Source organism: Felis catus, chromosome X (genome assembly GCF_018350175.1).
Source record: "Felis catus isolate Fca126 chromosome X, F.catus_Fca126_mat1.0, whole genome shotgun sequence".
In the NCBI taxonomy this organism is placed as follows: domain Eukaryota; kingdom Metazoa; phylum Chordata; class Mammalia; order Carnivora; family Felidae; genus Felis; species Felis catus.
The window spans coordinates 18,725,903-18,746,979 of record NC_058386.1 but is presented as its reverse complement, the minus strand read 5'-3'; the positions used below and the strand labels follow the sequence as shown (position 1 = coordinate 18,746,979).

The following is a 21,077-nucleotide window of genomic DNA, read 5'->3' as shown; positions in this document are numbered from 1 at the left end:
CTCTAGCTTTATCCATGTTGCTGCAAATAACAAGATTTCACTTTTTATGGCTGAATAGTATTCCACTGTGTATATGTGTGTGTGTGTGTGTATGCCACATTTATCCATTCATCTATCAGTAAACACTTGGGCTACTTCCATAGGTTGGCTATTGTAAATAATGCTACAGTAAACATAGGGGTGCATGTATCCCTTTGAATTAGTGCTTTTGTACTCTTCTGGTAAATACCCAGTAGTGTGATTCCTGGATCATAGGGTAGTTCGATTTTTAATTGTTTGAGGAACCTCCGTACTGTTTTCCACAGTGGCTGCACCAATTTGCATTGCTACCAGTAGCACAAGAGGGTTTTTTTCTCCACATCCTCACCAACACTTGTTGTTTTCTGTGTTTTTTATTTTAGCCATCTGACAGGTGTGAGGGGATCTCTCATTATAGTTTTTATTTGCAATTCCCCAATGATTACTGATGTTGAGCCATCTTTCCATGTGTCTGTTAGTCATGTGTATGTCTTCTTTGGAGAAATGTCTGTTCCTGTCTTCTCCCCACCCTTTAATTGGATTATTTGTTTGGGTATCGAGTTATAGAAGTTCTCTACGTATTTTGGATACTAACGCTTTATTGGATATGTTATTTATAAGTATCTCCTCCCATTGAGTAGGTTGCCTTTTAGTTTTGCTGATTGTTTCTTTTGCTGAGCAGAAACTTTTTATTTTGACATAGTCCCAATAGTTTAGTTTTGGTTTTATTTCCCTTGCCTCAGGAGACATATCTAGAAAAATGTTGCTACAGCCGATGTCAGAGAAATTATTATCTGTGCTCTCTTCAAGGATTTTATGGGTTCAGGTCTCATGTTTAGGTCTTTTATCCATTTTGAGTTTATTTTTGTGTGTGGTGTGAGAAAGTGGTCCAGTTTTCCCAACACCTTTTTATTAAAGAGACTGTCTTCTTCCTGCTATATATTCATTCCTGCTTTGTTGAACATTAATTGACCATATAATTGTGGGTTTGTTTCTGGGTTTTCTGTTCCATTGATCTACGTGTCTATTTTTATTCCAGTACCATACTGTTTTAATTACTGCTCCTTTATAATATAACTTGAAATCTAGCATTGTGATACCTCCAGTTTCGTTGTTCTTTTTCAAGATTACTTTGGCTATCCAAGGTCTTTTGTGGTTCCACACAAATTTTAGGGTTGTTTGTTCTAGTTCTGTGAGAAATGCTGTTGGTGTTTTAATAGGGATTGCATTAAGTGTGTAGATTGCTTTAGGTAGCATATACATTTTAACAATATTTGTTCTTCCAACCCATGAGCATGGCATGTCTTTCCATTACTTTGCATGTCTTAAATTTCTTTTGTCAATGTTTTGTAATTTTCAGACTACAGGTCTTTTATCTCTTTGGTTAAGTTTATTCCTAGATATTTTATTGGTTTTGGCACAACTGTAAATGGGACTATTTTCTTAATTTCACTTTCTGCTGCCTATTAGTATATAGGAATTCAACATATTTCTGTACCTTGATTTTGTATCCTGTGACTTTGCTGAATTCATTCATCAGTTGTAGCAGTTTTTGGTGGAGTCTTTAGGGTTTTCTCTATACAGTATCAGGTCATCTGCATGTAGTGAGAGTTTTACTTTTCCTTACTTATTTGGATGCCTTTTATTTATGTTGTGTGATTGCTGTGGCTATGTCTTCCATACTATGTTGAATAAAATTAGTAAGGGTGGACATCCTTGTCTTGTTCCTGACCTGGGGGGAAAGGTTCTCAGTTTTTCACCATTGAGTATGAGTATGTGGTGGGAGGGGCACTTTTCACCATTGAGTATGAGTATGTGGTGGGAGGGGCACTTTTAATTTTGTGCAAGAAGTTTTCCTTTGCATTCACAACTTGGCTGCCTGGCCTAACAGGCCTTGCTTTTGGCCTAGGTCAGCTTTCTTTCTTTTTAATATTTTTTTTTCAACGTTTATTTATTTTTGGGACAGAGAGAGACAGAGCATGAACGGGGGAGGGGCAGAGAGAGAGGGAGACACAAAATCGGAAACAGGCTCCAGGCTCTGAGCCATCAGCCCAGAGCCCGACGCGGGGCTCGAACTCACGGACCGCGAGATCGTGACCTGGCTGAAGTCGGACGCTTAACCGACTGCGCCACCCAGGCGCCCCAGCTCTCTTTCTTTTTAAAAAAATTTTTTTTAAATGTTTATTTATTTTGGGGAGACACAGAGTGGCAGAGGGGCAGAGAGAGAGGGAGACATAGAACCTGAAACAAGCTCCAGGCTCTGAGCTGTCAGCACAGAGCCCGATGTGGGGCTCAAACCCACAAAGCACGAGATCATGACCTGGGCTGAAATTGGACGCTCAACCGACTGAGCCACTCAGGCACCCCAGGCCTAGCTCAGCTTTCAACATGCTTTCCTCACTGAACTTAATCATTTCTAGCTTTGGAATTAAAGTGAGAGACATGCAACTTCTCCTTTTACTTGAACATTTAGAGGACACTGTAGGGTTATTAATTGGTCTAATTTTAATATTGTTGTGTCTCTGGAGTAGAGAGACCTGAAAAGAGGGAAGAGATAGGGAAGCAGCCCATTGATGGAACAGCTTGAAAACACACAACATTTATCAGTTAACTTTGCCATCTTATATGGGCACAATTTTTGCCCCCCCCATTAGTAATATCAAAGCTCACTAATCACAGATCACTATTACAAATAAAAAATAAAGTTTGAAATATTGTGATAATTACCAAAGTGTTATACAAAGACACAAAGTTAGCAAATACCTTGGGGGGAAACATGGCGCTGACAGACTTGCTCCATGCAGGGCTGCCACAAACCTTCCATTTGTAAAAAACAAAACAAAACTGGGACACCTGGGTGGCTCAGTGGAGTAAGCGTCCAACTTCAGCTCAGGTCATGATCTCACTGTTTGTGGGTTCAAGCCCTGTGTCTGGCTCTGTGCTGTCAGCTCAGAGCCTGAATCCTGGAGCCTGCTTCTGATTCTGTGTCTCCTTCTCTCTCTGCCCCTCCACTGTTCACACTCTATCATTCTCTCTCTCTCTCTCAAAAATAAACATACATTTAAAAAAATTAAAAAACAACAACAACAAAAAAACAGAAACAAAAACAAAACCCACTATCTGTGAAGTGCAATAAAGTAAAGCACAATAAAAGCAAGGCAGGCCTTTATTTTGTTATAATCATTGTATTTTATTATTAGTTGTTTTTGTTAGCCTCTTACTGTGCCTAATTTACAAATTAAACTTTAACATAGGTATATATGAGAAAACACATAAAAGATTTGGTAATATGTTTCTGGCATCCACTGGAAGTCTTGGAATGTATCACCTCAGGATAACAGGAGACTGTTATAACCCCAGCCCCCACACATACATTATCAACATCCCCCACCAGAGTGGTACATTTTACAATTGATGAACCTACACTGATACATATAATCACTCAAAGTTGATAGCTTGCATTAGGGTTCACTTTTGGCATTTACATTCATTGGGTTCAGACAAATGTATAATGACATGTATCTGTCATTATGGGATCATATAGAGTATTTTCAGTTCCCTGAAGATCCTGTGTGAGTCATTTATTCACCACCGTCCCACTCCCAGCCCAACCCCTGATAACTACTTTTTTTTTAATGTCTCCATAATTTTTTACTTTCTAGAATGTCATCTAGCCAGAATCATACATTATGTACCCTTTTCAGATTAGTTTCTTTCACTTGCTAATATGCACTGAAGTTGCTTCAGGGTCTTTTCATGGCTTGATAGTTCATTTCTTTTTAGTGCCAAATAATAACCCATCATCTGGATGTACCACAGTTAATGTATCCATTCACTTACTGAAGGACATATTCGTTGCCTCCAAGATTTGGCAATTATGAATAAAGCTGTTAGACATATCTTTGTAGAGTGTGTGTGTGTGTGTGTGTGTGTGTGTGTGTGGACATAAGGTTTCAACTCCTTCGGATAAATATCAGGGAAACCAAGCACTGGATCCAATGGCAATAATAGGTTTACTTTTCTAAGAAACTGCCAAACTGTCTTCCAAAGTGGCTATATTATTTTGCATTCCCATCAGCAATGAATCTGAGCTCCACATCCTCACCAGCACTTGGTGTTGTGTTTTCGATTTTGCCATTCTAATAGGTGTGTAGTGCTGTCTCACTTTCACTTGCATTTCCCTGATGACATGGGATATAAAGCATCTTTTCATGTGCTTATTTGCCACTGTATATCTTCTTTTTTTTTTTTTTGAATTTTAGAGAGCACACAAGCAGGAGAGAGGGGTAGAGGAGGGGGAAGAAAGAGAGAGAGAGAGAGAGAGAGAGAGAGAGAGAGAGAGAGAGAGAGAGTCTTAAGTAGGCTCTACTCCACACTTAGCGTGGAGTCCATTGTGGGGCTCAATCCCATGACCCTGGGATCATGACCTGAGCTGAAATCAAGAGTTGGACACTTAACTGACAAAGCCACCCAGGCACCCCCTCTTCTTTTATGAGGTGATTATTAAGGTCTTTTTGTGTTCTTTTTGATATTTTATAGTTTTAGGTTTTACGTTTAGGTCTGTGATTTACTTCAGGTTAATATTTATATATAGTATAAGGTACAGATGAAATTTCTTATCTTTGCTTATCTTTTGCCAACCCTTTTTGTTGAATAAATAATCCTTCCCCATTGAATTGCCTTTGAACATTTGTCGAAAATTATTTGTTTATATATGTGCAGGTGTCTTTCCAGACTATTTTATTCCACCTATTTGTCTGTCATTGTGTATCACACAGTCTGGCTAACTGTATCTTTGTAATAACTCTTGAGATAGTGTTTGCCCTTCAACTTTGTTCTTTCTGAAAATTTTTGTGGCCACCTAAGATATTTTGGAATTTTAGAATCACCTTGTAAGTTTATACAAAAGAGCATGCTGGTATTTTGGTTGAGATTGTGTTGAATATACAGGTTAACTGAGGAGAGTTGACATTTAATAATACTTAGAACCCATAAAGACCGTACATATCTCTTTTTTTTTATTTTTAAAAAATTTACATCCAAATTAATGAACATATAGTGCAACAATGATTTCAGTAGTAGATTCCTTAGTGCCCCTTACCCATTTAGCCCACCCCACCACAATCCCTCCAGTAACCCTCAGTTCGTTCTCCATATTTATGAGTCTCTTCTGTTTTGTCCCCCTCCGTTTTTATATTATTTTTGTTTCCCTTCCCATATGTTCATCTGTTTTGTCTCTTAAAGTCCTCAGATGAGTGAACTTATATGATTTTTGTCTTTCTCTGACTAATTTCACTTAGCATAAGACCCTCCAGTTCCATCCACGTAGTCACAAATGGCAAGATTTCATTCTTTTTGATTGCAGAGTAATACTCCATTGTATATATATACCACATCTTCTTTATCCATTCATCCATCGATAGGCATCTGGGCTCTTTCCATACTTTGGTTATTGTGGATAGTGCTGCTATAAACATGGGGGTGCATGTGTCCCTTCGAAACAGCACACCTGTATCCTGTGGATAAATGCCTAGTAGTGCAATTGCTGGGTCATAGGGTAGTTATATTTTTAGTTATTTGAGGAACCTCCATACTGTTTTCCAGAGTGGCTGCACCAGCTTGCATTGCCACCAACAATGCGAAAAAGATCCTCTTTCTCCGCATTCTTGTCAACATCTGTTGTTGCCTGAGTTTTTCATGTTAGTCATTCTGACAGGTGGGAGGTGGTATCTCATTGTGGTTTTGATTTGTATTTCCCTGATGATAAGTGATGTTGAGCATTTTTTCATGTGTCGGTTGGCTATCTGGATGTCTTCCTTGGAGAAGTGTCTATTCATGTCTTTTGCCCATTTCTTCACTGGATTATTTGTTTTTTGGGTGTTGAGTTTGAGAAGTTCTTTATAGATTTTGGATATTAACCCTTTATCTGATATGTTGTTTGCAAATATCTTCTCCCATTCCATCAGTTGCCTTTTAGTTTTGCTGATGGTTTCCTTCGCTGTGCAGAAGCTTTTTATTTTGATGAGGTCCCAGTAGTTCATTTTTGCTTTTGTTTCCCTTGCCTCCAGAGATGTGTTGAGTAAGAAACTGCTGCCGGCAAGATCAAAGAGGTTTTTGCCTGCTTTCTCCTTGAGGATGTTGATGGCTTCCTGTCTTACATTGAGGTCTTTCATCCATTTTGAGTTTATTTTTGTGTATGGTGTAAGAAAGTGGACCAGGCTCATTTTTCTGCATGTCTCTGTCCAGTTTTCCCAGCACTACTTGCTGAAGAGACTGTCTTTATTCCATTGGATATTCGTTCCTGCTTTGTCAAAGATTAGTTGGCCATAAGTTTGCGGGTCTCTGTCCAGTTTTCCCAGCACTACTTGCTGAAGAGACTGTCTTTATTCCATTGGATATTCTTTCCTGCTTTGTCAAAGATTAGTTGGCCATAAGTTTGCGGGTCGATTTTTGGGTTCTCTATTCTGTTCTATTGATCTGAGTGTCTGTTCTTGTGCCAGTACCATAGTGTCTTGATGATTACAGCTTTGTAGTATAGCTTGAAGTCCGGGATTGTGATGCCTCCTGCTTTGGTTTTCTTTTTCAAGATTGCTTTGGCTTCTTGGGGTCTTTTCTGGTTTTATACAAATTTTAGGATTATTTCTTCTAACTCTGTGAAGAATGCTGGTGTTAATTTGATAGGGATTGCATTGAATATGTAGATTGCTTTGGGTAGTATCAACATTTTAACAATATTTGTTCTTCCTGTCCAGGAGCATGGAATCTTTTTCCATTTTTTTGTGTGTCTTATTCCATTTCTTTCATAAGCTTTCTATAGTTTTCAGCATATAGATTTTTCACCTTTTTGGTTAGATTTATTCCTAGGTATTTTATGGTTTTTTGTGCAACTGTAAATGGGATTGATTCCTTGATTTCTCTTTCTGTTGCTTCATTGTTGGTGTATAGAAATGCAACTGATTTCTCTGTGTTGATTTTATATCCTGCCACTTTGCTGAATTCATGAATCAATTTGAACGGTTTTTGGTGGAATCTTTTGGGTTTTCAATATAGAGTATCATGTCATCTACGAAGAGAGAGTTTGACCTCCTTCTGGCCAGTTTGGATGCCTTTTATTTCTTTGTGTTGTCTGATTGCAGAGGCTAAGACTTCCAATGCTGTGTTGAATAACAGTGGTGAGAGTGGCCATCCCTGTCTTGTTCCTGACCTTAGGGGGAAAGCTCTCAGTTTTTCCCCATTGAGGATGATATTAGCATTGGGTCATTCATATATGGCTTTTATGATCTCGAGGTATGATCTTTCTATCCCTGCTTTCTTGAGGGTTTCTATCAAGAAAGGATGCTGTATTTTGTCAAATGCTTTCTCTGCATCTATTGAGAGGATCATATGGTTCTTGTCCTTTCTTTTATTGATGTGATGAATCACATTAATTGTTTTGTGGATATTGAACCAGCCTTGAATCCAAGGTTCCACTTGGTCATGGTGAATAATTTTTTTAATGTATTGTTGGAGCCGGTTAGGTAATATCTTGTTGAAGATTTTTGCATCCGTGTTCATCAGGGAAATCGGTCTATAGTTCTCACTTTTAGTGGGCTCTCTGTATGGTTTTGAAATCAAGGTAATGCTTGCTTCATAGAAAGAGTTTGGAAGTTTTCCTTCCATTTATATTTTTTGGAACACCTTCTAGAGAATAGGTGTTAACTCTTCCTTAAATGTTTGGTAGAATTCCCCTGGAAAGCCATCTGGCCCTGGACTCTAGTTTGTTGGGAGATTTTTTATTACTAATTCGATTTCTTTACTGGTTGTGGGTCATTTTCTATTTCTTTCTGTTTCAGTTTTTGTAGTGCATATGTTTCTAGAAATTTGTCCATTTCTTCCAGATTGCCCATTTTATTGGCATATAATTGCTCATAATATTCTCTTATTATTTTTATTTCTGCTGCATTGGTTGTGATCTCTCCTCTTTCATTATTTATTTGGGTCCTTTTCTTTTTCTTCTTGATCAAACTGGCTAGTGGTTTATCAATTTTGTTAATTCTTTCAAAGAACCAGCTTCTGGTTTCATTGATCTGTTCTACTGGTTTTTGTTTGTTTGTTTGTTTGTTTTGGTTTTGATAGCATTAATTTCTGCTCTGATCTTTGTTATTTCCTGTCTTCTGCTGGTTTTAGGTTTTATTTGCTGTTCTTTTTCCAGCTCCTTAAGGCGTAAAGTTAGGTTGTGTATCTGAGATCTTTCTTCCTTCTTTAGGAAGGCCTGGATTGCTATATACTTTCCTCTTATGACCGCCTTTGCTGTGTCCCAGAGGTTTGGGGCTTTGGTGTTATCATTTTTATTGGCTTCCATGTATTTTTTAATTTCCTCTAACTTCTTGGTTAGCCCATTCATTCTTTAGTAGGATGTTCTTCAGTCTCCAAGTATTTGTTACCTTTCCAAATTTTTTCTTGTGGTTGATTTCGAGTTTCATAGTGTTGTGGTCTGAAAATATGCACGGCATAATCTCGATCTTTTTGTACTTGCTGAGGGCTGATTTGTGTCCCAGTATATGGTCTATTCTGGAGAATGTTCCATGTGCACTAGAGAAGATTGTATATTCTGCTGCTTTAGGATGAAAGGTTCTGAATATATCTGTTAAGTCCCATCTGGTCCAATGTATCATTCAAAGCCATTGTTTCCTTGTTGATTTTTTGATTAGATGATCGGTCCGTTGCTGTGAGTGGGGTGTTGAAGTCTCCTACTATTATGGTATTACTATTGATGAGTTTCTTTATGTTTGTGATTAATTGATTTATATATTTGGGTGCTTCCACTTTTGGTGCATAAATGTTAACAATTGTTAGGTCTTCTTGGTGGATAGACCCCTTGATTATAATATAATGCCCTTCTGCATCTCTTGATACAGTCTTTATTTTAAAGTCTAGATTGTCTGATATAAGTATGGCTACTCCAGCTTTCTTTTGTTGACCATTAGCATGATAGATGGTTCTCCATCCCCTTACTTTCAATCTGAAGGTGTCTTTAGGTCTAACGTGCATCTCTTGTAAATAGCATATACATGGATCTTGTTTTCTTATCCATTCTGTTACCCTATGTCTTTTGATTGGAGCATTGAGTCCATTCACGTTTAGAGTACTGAAAGATATGAATTTATTGCCATTATGATGCTTGTAGGGTTGGAGTTTCTGACGGTGTTCTCTGGTCCTTTCTAATCTTTGTTGCTTTGGGTATTTATTTGTTTATTCATTCATTCATTCATTCATTTCATCTTTTCTCTCCTCAGAGAGTTCCCCCTTAAAATTTCTTGCAGGGCTGGTTTAGTGGTCACAAACTCCTTTAATTTTTGTTTGTCCTGGAAATTTTTATCTCTCCTTCTATTTTGAATGACAGCCTTGCTGGATAAAGAATTCTTGGCTGCATATTTTTCTGATTCAGCACACTGAATATATCCCGCCACTCCCTTCTGGCCTGCCAAGTTTCTGTGCATAGGTCTGGTGCAAACCTGATCTGTCTTCCCTTGTATGTTAGGGACTTTTTTCCCCTTGCTGCTTTCATGATTCTCTCCTTGCCTCGGTATTTTGTGAATTTGACTATGATATGCTTTGCTGATGGTCGGTTTTTGTTGAATCTAATGGGGGTCCTCTGTGCTTCCTGGATTTTGATGTCTGTGTCTTTCCCCAAGTTAGGAAAGTTTTCGGCTGTGATCTGCTCACATAACCCTTCTACCCCTCTTTCTCTCTCTTCCTCTTCTGGGACCCCTATGATTCTGATGTTGTTCCTTTTTAATGAGTCACTGATTTCTCTAATTCTTAAATCGTGCTCTTTTGCCTTGATCTCCCTCTTTTTTTCTGCTTCATTATTCTCTATAAGTTTGTCCTCTATATCGCCGATTCTCTGTTCTGCCTCATCCATCCTTGCCGCCATGGCATCCATCCGTGATTGCAGCTCAGTTATAGCATTTTTAATTTCATTCTATTTTTTTTACTTCTTTTATCTCTCCAGAAAGGGATTCTAATGTATTTTTGACTCCAGCTAGTATTCTTATTATTGTGATTCTAAATTCTGGTTCAGACATCTTACTTGTATCTGTGTTGGTTAAATCCCTGGCTGTTGTTTCTTCATTCTTTTCCTTTGGGGTGAATTCCTGCTGAATTCTGTGGTTCAGGTTGTGCATATTGTTGTGTTAATCCTCCAGTCAGTTTTCTAGGTGTGTAGGATGGTTTAGTGTTGGTCTGGCTAGATTTCATGGATGCGAGGCATACAAAAAACTTCCATGCTGTTATACATATCTGTTTCTTTAGGTCTTCTATAATTTCTCTCAACAGTCTTTTGTAGTTTTCATTGCACAGGTATTTGACATATTTTGTAGTTCATATTTTATGCTATTTTAATCGGTAATATTGTTGTTACAATATATGATTTTTTATTATAGATACATAGAGAAATATTGATTTTGTATATTGATCTTGTGTCCTGCAATCTTGCTAAACTCACTTTTAGTTCTGGTAGATTTTTCATCAATTCCATGATAAGTTCTACATTAGTAACCATATCTTCTGTGAATAAAGACAGTTCCTTATTTCCTCCTTTACAGTCTCCAAACCTTCTATTTCTTTTTCTTGCCTAATGGTACTGGCTATAACATCTGGTACAGTATTGAATAGAACTGGTAAGAGCACATATCCTTGTCTTGTTCCTGAGTGTACGGTAACATATTCAGGCTTTTGCCATCAATATATCACTGTAGATTTTTTGCAGATGCCTTTTATGAAGTTGAGGAAGTTTCCTTCTTATATGTTTTGCAGTGAGTTTTCTTATCAGCAATATATGTTAGATTTATCAAATGCTTTTTCTGCACCTATTGAGATTTTTTTGGTTTATTTGTTTAGATTGTTTCATACAGCTGTAGTTTCACTGCCTGAAAATTACCCTATCTTCCACCTATTATTCCCCATTCCCTTCCACCAAACCCCTTGCAACCACTGATCTTTTAACTGTCTCTATATTTATGCCTTTTCCAGAATGTCACATAGTTGGAAACAAATTATCTGTAGCCTCTACATACTGGCTTCTTTCACTTATCAATATCAAATAAGTTTCCTCCATGTGCTTTCATGGCCTGATATCTCATATCTTTTTAGTCCTGAGTATTATTCCATTGTAGGGCTGTACCAGAGTTTGTTTTTCCAGTCACATATTGAAGGATATATTGAGTTTTTTCCAAGTTTTAACAATTACGAATAAATAACCTATATTTGTGCAGGTTATTGTGAACATAAATTCTCACCTAATTTGAATAATTACCAAAGATCATGAGTATTGGGTCATATGGCAATAGTATATTTAATTGTGTAAAAACTGCCACACTATGCCATTTTTACATTCCTAAATAATGAATTCTTTTTTCTTCATACTGTGTCTGGTATTTCGTGTTGTCTGTGTTTTGGATTTTAGCCATTCTAATAAGTGTATAATGACATTTTGTTTTAATTTGTACTTTGTTTTGTTCACTGATACTTTCGTATTTAGATACGGGTTTCTTACTAGGTATCCAGTTTGGCATACATAGTACTACTTTAGTCTATGCCTTGGTGTCTTTCACCAGTTTTGGGAAATGGTCAGCCACTACTAGCTAATAATTTCTGCCCATTTTCACTCTCCTTTCTTTTTGAGAGTCTAATTACCGGAGTTAGAGTTTTTCATTGTATCCCAAAAGTTTGTGTTTATTCCTACCATTTTCATTCTCCGTAATTAAAGTCTGGATATTTTTATTCTGATTCATATTCCAGTTAACCAATTCCATATGCTTTTGCATCCAGTCTCCACTTAAAACAATCCAGTGAGCTCTCAATTTTAATTATTTCTACTTTTATAATTTCCTTTCAGTTGTTTTTTTTTTTAGTGTCCATTTCTCAACCAAATATCTTTGTCTTTCTTTTCAATGCCTTTAACATATTAACTATTGTTATCTTGAAATCTTTTTGGTTAGAAACTTAAGTGTATTGCAAATATTAAATATTCTGATACATGAAAATGCCTATCATGGTCCCCAGTACATAGTAAGTACTAGGTTATTGTTAGCTATTATTATAACCTTCTTCTTTTAAGCCGCTGCGAATGAAAGGCAGTTTTCTAGGTGCTGCATCATGGTATCTGTAGGAAATAAAGAACAAGATAGGGTCATTACAAGTTATCTGCCTGGCTTATGAAATATAAAAACAAACCATTCATGAGGACTCATAGAAAAAAACTTACATTTCATTGATCTAGAGAGTTGTATCTGTACACTTGTTTTTATAAGTTAGGCCACTTCTCTCTGAGGCTGTAGCATGGGTCATTTGATTCCCAATTTATATATTTACACATATGGGAAATGTGATACCAAATTAATTTCAAAATTTCTTATTACAATTGTTAAAACTTCACTTGCAAATATTTTATTTGCAAATGAAAATTGAGGATTTTGTGTATTTATATCCCTATTATTGTCTATGTTCAGACCTCATGGGTTTCTTTTTTAATTCTTCTTTTATCTTTTATCACTTTCAAAGGCCTGGACTATTTTTTTTTAAATTTTTTTTTAATGTTCGTTTATTTTTGAGAGAGACAGAGACAGAATGAGAGTGGGTTGGGGCAGAGAGAGAGGGAGGCACAGAATGTGAAGCAGGCTCCAGGCTGTGAGCTGTCAGCACAGAGCCTGATGTGGGGCTCAAACTCACGAGCTGTGAGATCATGACCTGAGCCAAAGTCAGACACTCAACCAACTGAGCCACTCAGGCACCCTAAAGGCCTGGACTATTTAAATAAATATTTAAACTTATCTTGGAACCATTTTTAGATGTAAGATGTTCTGATTGCTATTGTGATTTCTTGCTGTTTTTCCACAACAGCTGTGCACTAGCACCCATATTTTTCCTTTGTATTTCATTGGTTTGAGGTATATCCTAAGAAATTGGCAGTCCTATTATTGCTGCATTATGATAGTGAAAGAAACAACTGCAACCTGAAAGTTTGAAATTAATTTGGTATCAAGTTTACCATATGTAAAATTCCTGAATGATAACTTCCTTATACGGCCCTCCTTTGGGTCTGGTTTTATTGTCTGCTTGTGCTGTTGGTTTTGGGACAGATTTTCCTTTATGCATGGCTGGTTATTTTTAAAATAACTATTGAAAATTTTTATGAAAAAAAAAATGAGATAAGTTGAGGTTCTGGATGATGTGATCTTCCTGAAGACACTGTTTACTTTTGCCTTGCAGGCAGGTGGGTAGTTTAAGGGCACTAGAAATCTCAGACAACAATTTGGCCATGAAATGATATTATCCAAAGGTAGGCTTTAGTCTCTCCAAAAGCCGAACGGTCCATTAACACTTAATCTTAAAGTGCAATCCTTTAGAGTTATCTTTTGAGGTATAATAGATACGTAACATCTTATTAGTTTCAAGTGTATAACATAATGACTTGGTATTTGTATATATTGCTAAAAGATCACCATGTTAAGTCCTGTTAACATCCCTCACCATAGTCATCTTTTTTTCTTGTTATGAGTACTTTTAAGATCTGCCCTCTTAACAAGCAAATATGCAGTATATTATTATTAACTATAGTTATCCTGCTGTACATAACATCACCATGATTTATTTTATATCTGGACTGTGTACCTTTTGACCTCCTTCACCCATTTCACCCACCCCTACCCCCCACCTCTGGCAGCCACCAATCTGTTCTCTGTATCTATGAGCTTGGTTTAGTTTGTTATAAAGGGTCCACATATAAGTGAGATCATACAGAGTTTTATTCTCTGACTTATTTCACTCAGCATAATGCCTTCAAAATCCATCCATATTGTAAGCATTTTCATTTTCTTCAGATAAATACCCAGAAGTGAAGTTGCTGGATTCTATGGTAGTTCTATTTTTTATTTTTTGAACAGCCTGCATAATTTTCTCCATAGTATCTGCACCAATTTACATTCCCACCATAAGTACACAAAGGTTCCCTTTTCTCCAAACCCTCACACTTTTTATTTCTTGTCTTTTTGATAATAGCCATTCTAACAGATATGAGGTATTATCTCATTGTGGTTTTGACTTGAATTTCCCTGATGATTAGTGATGTTGAGCGTCTTTTCATGTACCTCTTGGTCATCTATATGTCTTCTTTGGCAAACTGGCTATTCAGATCCTCTACCCATTTTTAATGTGATTTTTGTTTCTGCAGTTCTTTTTATATTCTGGACATTAACCCCTTATGAAATATATGATTGGCAAACATTTTCTCCCGTTAGGTAGGTTGTCTTTTCATTTTGTAGGTAATTTCCTTTAATGTACAGAAACTTTTTTGTTTGATGTAGTCTCAGTTCAATGTTTTTTGAACCGGCAACAAAAGCAAAAATAATCACCAAGACCAATGTCAAGGAGCTTACCACCTATTTCTTCTAAAAGTTTTATGGTTTGGGGGCACTTGGGTGGTTCAGTAGGTCAAGTGTCCAACTTCAGCTCAGGTCATGATCTCACAGCTCGTGAGTTCGAGCCCCTCTGTGCTGACAGCTCGGAGCCTGGAGCCTGCTTTGGATTCTGTGTCCCCCACCCCAGCCCTCCCCCACTCACACTCTGTCTCTCTGTCAAAAATAAACATTAAAAAATTATTTGAAAAATTTTAAAGCTTTATGGTTTCATGTTTTACCTTCAAGTCTTTAATCCATTTTGAGTTTATTTTTATGTGTCATGTAAGATAGTGGTCCAATTTCATTCTTTTGCATGTGGCTGTCCAGTTTTCTTAGCACCATTTATTATAGAGTCTGTCCTTTCTCCATTGAGTATTCTTGGCTCCTTTGTCATAAAGTGATTGATCAAATATGTATGGGTTTTTTTCTAAGCTTTCCATTCTGCTCCATTGATTTCTGTGTCTGTCTTTATGCCAATACCATACTATTTTGATTACTATAGCTTCGTGATATAGAATGAAATCAGGGAGTGTGAATGCATCCAGCTTTGTTCCTCTCTCTCAAGATTGCTTTGGCTATGGGGGAGTCTACTGTGGTTCCATACAAATTTTAGGATGGTTTTATTTCTGTGATAAGTGCCATTGGAATTTTGTTCAGGATTACACTGAATCTGTAGATTACTTTGGGTAATATGGACATTTTAACAATATTAATTCTTCTAGTCCATGAGCATAGATATTTCTATTTATTTGTGTCTTCTTCAGTTTTTTCCATCAGTGTCTTACAGTTTTCGGTGTATAGGTCTTTAACTTCCTAGGCTACATTTTTTTCTGGGTATTGTATTCATTTATGCAGTGATGAATGGAATTGTCTTCTTAGTTTCTCTTTCTGCTTGTTTTTAGTGTATACAAACACAACACATTTTTGTATATTGATTTGTATCCTCCAATTGTATGAATTTATTAGTTCTAACAGTCTTTTGGTGGGATCTTTAGTGCCTTCTCTCTATAATGTCATCATTTGCCAAGAGTGACAGTTTACCTCTTCCTTTCCAATTTTAATGCCTTTTATTTCTTTTTCTTGCCTAATTACTCTGGCTAGGACTTCCAATACTATTTTTAAGTAAAATATGTGAGAATGGGCATTCTCATCTTGTTCTTGGTCTCAAAGGAAAATCTTTCAGCTTTTCCCTGTTGAATATACATTAGCCATGAGCTTGTTATATATGGCATTTATTATAAGGTACAGTCCCTCTATTCCCACTTTTTTAGAGTTATTAAATCCATAATGGATTTTGAACTTTGTCAACTGTTTTTTCTGCATCTACTGAGATGGTTGTATGATTTTTATCCTTCATTTTTATAGTCTTTTTTTTAAGTTTATTTAGTTTTGAGAGAGAGAAGGAATGAGTGCAAGCAGGGGAGGAGCAGAGGGAGACCAAGGATCCAAAGCAGGCTCTGCTTTGACCACCGAGAGCCTAAAGACAGAGACCTGAGCTGAAGTCAGACGCTTAACCCACTGAGCCACCCAGGCACCCCTCCTTCATTTTGTTAATGTGGTGTATCACATTTACTGATTTGTGGATGTTGAACCATCCTTGCATCCCCAGAAAAAAATCTCACATGATCATGGCATATGATTCTTTTAATATATTGTTGAATTCAGCTTGCAGATATTTTGCTGAGGATTTTTGCATCTTTATGCATCAGGGATACTGACCTACAGTTTTTTTCTTTGTGATGTCTTTGATTGTGGTATCAGAGTAGTGCTGGCTTTGTAGAATGAGTTTCCTCCTTTTTTATTTTCCTTAAAGAGTTTGAGAAGGAATGGTATTAAGTCTTTGAACATTTGGTATAATTCATCCACGAAGCCATCTATTCCTGAACTTTAGTTTGGTGGAAGGTTTTTGGTTGCTGATTCAATTTCCTTATTATTTATTTGTTTTAGATTTTCGATTACTTCATGATTCAGTCTTAGAAGGTTATATATTTTTATGAATGTATGTGTTTCTTCTAGGTTGCTAATTTGTTGGTGCATAATTGTTCATTGTAGTCTCCTGCTCATTTGTATTTCTGTGGTATCAGTTGTAATGTCTCGTTAACTTTTCTGATTTTAATTATTTGACTCTTCTTTTTTTTCCTGGTGAGTGTAGCTAAAGGTTTGCCAATTTTGTTTTATCTTATCACAGAACCAGCCCTTGGTTTCTTTGATCTAGTTTCTTTTTCGTGTGTGTGTGCACGCACGTGTATGCTCTGATCTTTGTTACTTCCTTCCCTCTACTAACTTTGGGCTTCATTTGTTCTTATTTTTCCAGTTTCTTGAGGTGTAAAGTTAGGTTGCTTGAGATTTTTCTTGTTTCTTGAGGTAGGCATTTAGTGCTATTAACTTCCCTCTTAGAAGTGCTTTTGTTCCATTTAATTTTTTTCATTTCTCTGTTGACTGCTTCATTTACCCATTTGTTGTTCCATTTCCATGTAAGTATCAGTTTTCCTCTCTTAATTGATTTCTTAGTTCATACCGTTATAGAGAGGATGCTTGGTACTATTTTAATTCTCTTAAATTTATTAAGACTTGCTCTGTGGCCTAACATATGACCTATACTCAAGAATTTTCCCTGTGCACTTGACAAGAATGTGTATTCTAGTGCTTCTGAAAGGAATGTTCTGTATAAATCTGTTAAGTCCATTTGGTCTAACGTGTCATTTAAGTCCAGTGTTTCCTTATTGATTTTCTGTCTGGATGATGTATCCATTGATGCAAGTAGGGCCTTAAAGTTCCCTGCTATTAATATATTGCTGTCTCTTTCTTTCCATCAGTTAATATTTGCTTTCTAAATTTAGGTGTCTTTAGAATTCTACCAGAAATCTCAAAGTATACATTAAGACTCCTCCCCCTTGGTGGTCCTTGACTTAAATTTTCATCCCAGGATGTCTCTAAGTCTATTGAAATCTCTGCCCTACTTATTAGCCTCTCAGCCACTGTTTTTGGAATTGACAGACCCATTGAGATGAAAAGCAGTGCCAAATGCCAGGCTCCTTCTCTGACTTTTCTTCTCTGTAGGATCTTAATGCCACTAATCTAATGTCTTTACCTTGATAGCCCCCCTATACCTTCAAATAGAGGGTTTTAATATTTTGTTCAGATTTTCTAGTTGTTCTCATTGAGAAACTTGTTGCATTGCCAGAAGTTGAAATTCTTGTCAGTCTTTGCATGATACACATAGGCTTAAATGACACTTATTGAGTGCTTCCTATATGCTAGGTGCTAAACAAAAGAATGATACATGTTTCGTCTCACAATCCTCATAGTAACTCTGGATTCCAGAATTCCCACACTACAAACAAAGGTAAAGACTTTGCCTAAGGATATATACTTAGGAATTTGGATACGTGGAATTTTATACATTTAGTTCTATCTTTGTCCCCAGTTCTTATGCTTAAGTATCTGTAGTTACTCACAATAAATAAGACAAGTTTGTTTTTCTCTTCATATACTAAATGCAGCTGTAATCACAGGTAATAAAACTTTTATGAAAACATCAACATTTAAATTTCATAGAATTTTTTCACTTGTCATGAAATATTCTTTTGGACAGTTTTTTAACCATTTAAAAATGTAAAAACCAGTCTTAGCCCATGGGACATAAAAAACAGGAGCGGACATTTGGGCATTTGGTACTACCTTTGGGCCATAGGCTGTCATGTGCCAACTACTACTCTAGATGTAGGTCTGTATAAACATATCAAGAATGTATAGATGAATATGAGCATGAGAGCTTGAGCCGTTCTGGAAAAGCTGGAGGCCAAATAGACCTGACATTCATGTGTGGAAGATTTATTTCAGGCTTTTCTGCAATTGTAGGGAAAAATAAAAAAAGCCAATGTTCCATGGTGACTGGGTGACACTGGTCAGTCACAGGAATGTATATTGTTATTTTCACACTGTGATTTACCATGAATGTAAATAATGCTCTGGGATTGTTAGCATTAGACCACTGTATAAGCATTTAACATTTTCCTCCCACTGTGCTCTTTATTTACCTGAAAGTTTTTCTGCACACAGTGGTGACAGTAGTAATTTGGGACTTGAGGGAGATGGCACTAAATGCAGGCAGCTTGTGCATGGAATCTCTCAAATGAACTTTCCTCACCAGCCCATCTCCAAGGCACTTCTTTTATGAACATGTTTTTTTCTGTGGCTTGGAGGGATTCATGGAAGTGACAATCATAATAAGACTTGGCACTTATACAGTGTTTTCTCTTTTCAAAGTGCTTTTCTCTAAAAAGAACCTAAAGGGTACATTTCAAGTCCATCTTCTTTTCACAGCAGTAGGAACCACGATTTTTACTAACTCCAGACATCGCTGTAGCCTTTTGAAAGCATGCCGTAGGTCTGCTTTTTTTCTTTTGAAAACCCTATAGCCAGCTTTTTTTCTTTTGAAAACTATATTTTACCTTTTTAATTTTGTCTTTTCTGTTCTTCCATTACACAAATTGCAACTTATTATATAAATGAAAGTCTATTCACTGGGACCTTTGTATAACTTGACTTACTTGAATAGTGACATTAACAGAAATATTGTGTATCTGCTTAATCTGGATTGTTGTTCCATTTATGATAATCACTAGAGGAATAAGAAGGAATTAGATAAGAACTTTCTTAGGGAGGGGGTTGGGTGGCTCAGTCGTTAAACATCTGACTTTGGCTCAGGTCATGATCTCATGGTTGTTGAGCTGGAGTCCTACAGCCGGTGAGATTGAGCCCCCTTTGGTGAGTGTGAGCCCCGCTTCTTTCTCTCCCTCCCTCCTTTCTGCCCCTCTTGGGATTCTTTCTCTCTCTTCCCCTCACTCACTTGTGCCCTCTCTTGCTCTCTCTCTCAAAAAAAAACTAAACAAAAAGAACTTTCTCAGGGAACTCACAGTCTTGTGGGAGACACAGACTGGGAGAAAATGTCCCATTTCTGTCCCTGATAGCTGACTCCTTCTGCTAATACACTCCTACAGGCAACAGGTTCCAGCCCCTGACAATAGGGCTTATTCCAAGAATTACCTGAGGTAATGCCCCGCTTTCTTGAAGTGGATTTCTCTTCTCTCTGGCACCAAATCCCTACCGTGATCAACATCTTACCTTTTAGCTTTAACCATATCCTTTGATTTGACCTCTCTGGGGTACTAGACTCAACTTCCTATTTAACTCAGGTATTCATCCTTGTTGATTTCAGCCCTGCTGAAGTCTCAGGGAAAATAATTTCTCCATTTGTCCTGTACCCAAAGGACTGTGATAGCATGGCTGACCTTTGGCCTGGGGGAGAATTTTCTGGACACACAGCACAAAATGGGGAGAATATAATTTTTTTGGTCTCTTTTGCCAGATCCAGATATATAGGAAGTGATTTTTTTTCCTGTAAGTATAGTTCTAAATCTTGCATTCTCTAGTTTGCTGTTCCATTAATATTTTCATCACTTGCTACATTAAATTTTTGAAATCTCATTCCCTTAATCTTTGAGTAGATGCCTGTTCTCATGCATCAAGCTCAGGAAGTTTCCCACATCTGTAAAGCTGTATTTTCTTCCATAGACACAGCCTACTTTTGATTAAGCTGAGTAGAATAGCTGAGCCAATGAATAGAGCATCCAAAAGGATAATAACAGTGAGGTGTTCTCTTTGTGGGACTACATCAATTCAAGCAGGAAAATCGATGCACCTGGGGGGAAAGTACAATACTATTCCAGCATCATTAATGCTCAGGAGGCAACAAAAAATCACACGGAGAAAAATTCACTCAACTTTGACCATGCAGAGAAACAACAGGAGAGGTGGCTAAACTTCCACTCAGTCACTAAGAAGAGAATGTCCATTTGACAGGTATTGCCAGGTGTACTTTTAGTAACTCTGGTTACCTAAAGAAAAGCCATATATTTAAATTACTATTGGCTTCTAAAAGTCTTTGCCAATTTTGTTTTTCATCACACTTACTTTAGAAGGAAGGCTAGCTAGTGGTATTTTCCTTGCTTTCCTGGTAACAAAGCTTGAAAGATGGTGGGTTCAGGAAGGACAAAGTTGCGTCATTAAAGCCAAAAATAGACCTTGTTAAAGTGAAGAGTTCCGCTTAGCTGCTTTGCTCACTGGGCTGTGCAATTTCGGTTACACAAATCTTTAGACTTTGAAGGTCTCCCTATTCTTAAAACTACTAAAAGAAACCGCCTTGAAAGCAAATAATCCCTGTCTGGTCTCCCCCATGTTAAATGTAAAATCCAGAGGGAGTTTAGAAGAATTTTGGAGAATTCAGCCTCCCTCAGTAATGTGCAAAGTCCTCCAAGAAAGGAGAAGTCTTTGTATTTCACCTTGTATTAGTCATCTTTGCTACAATGATGGTAAGTAACGAATAGATGCAAAATTCTGTGTCCTAAAGCAGACCTGTAGATTGGCTGTAGTTCAGCTAGGGTAGGATGGACCCCAGCCTCAAGATTTATCTCTAGCTTGGTTTCAGGCCTATTCCCACATCTCCACATTCTCTTTAGAACAGTGGTTACCCAGGATAGGCTGTTCTCATAGCAGTCACAGGAACACAAGAGGGTAAACCCAACCTTGTGAGCAAATTTAAAGCCCATGCTTATGTCA

At 37.2% G+C, this 21,077-nt stretch overlaps 1 long non-coding RNA gene across 1 annotated transcript in view; it reads right to left on the bottom strand.

The window, feature by feature from the left end:
• Positions 1-11,660: 11,660 nt before the first annotated feature.
• LOC109496461 overlaps positions 11,661-21,077 on the bottom strand; it is a 122,989-nt gene continuing 113,572 nt past the window's right edge. The window contains exon 5 of the long non-coding RNA XR_002152475.2: positions 11,661-12,163. This is a non-coding gene — a long non-coding RNA (uncharacterized LOC109496461). The remainder of the gene's footprint in view (positions 12,164-21,077) is intronic.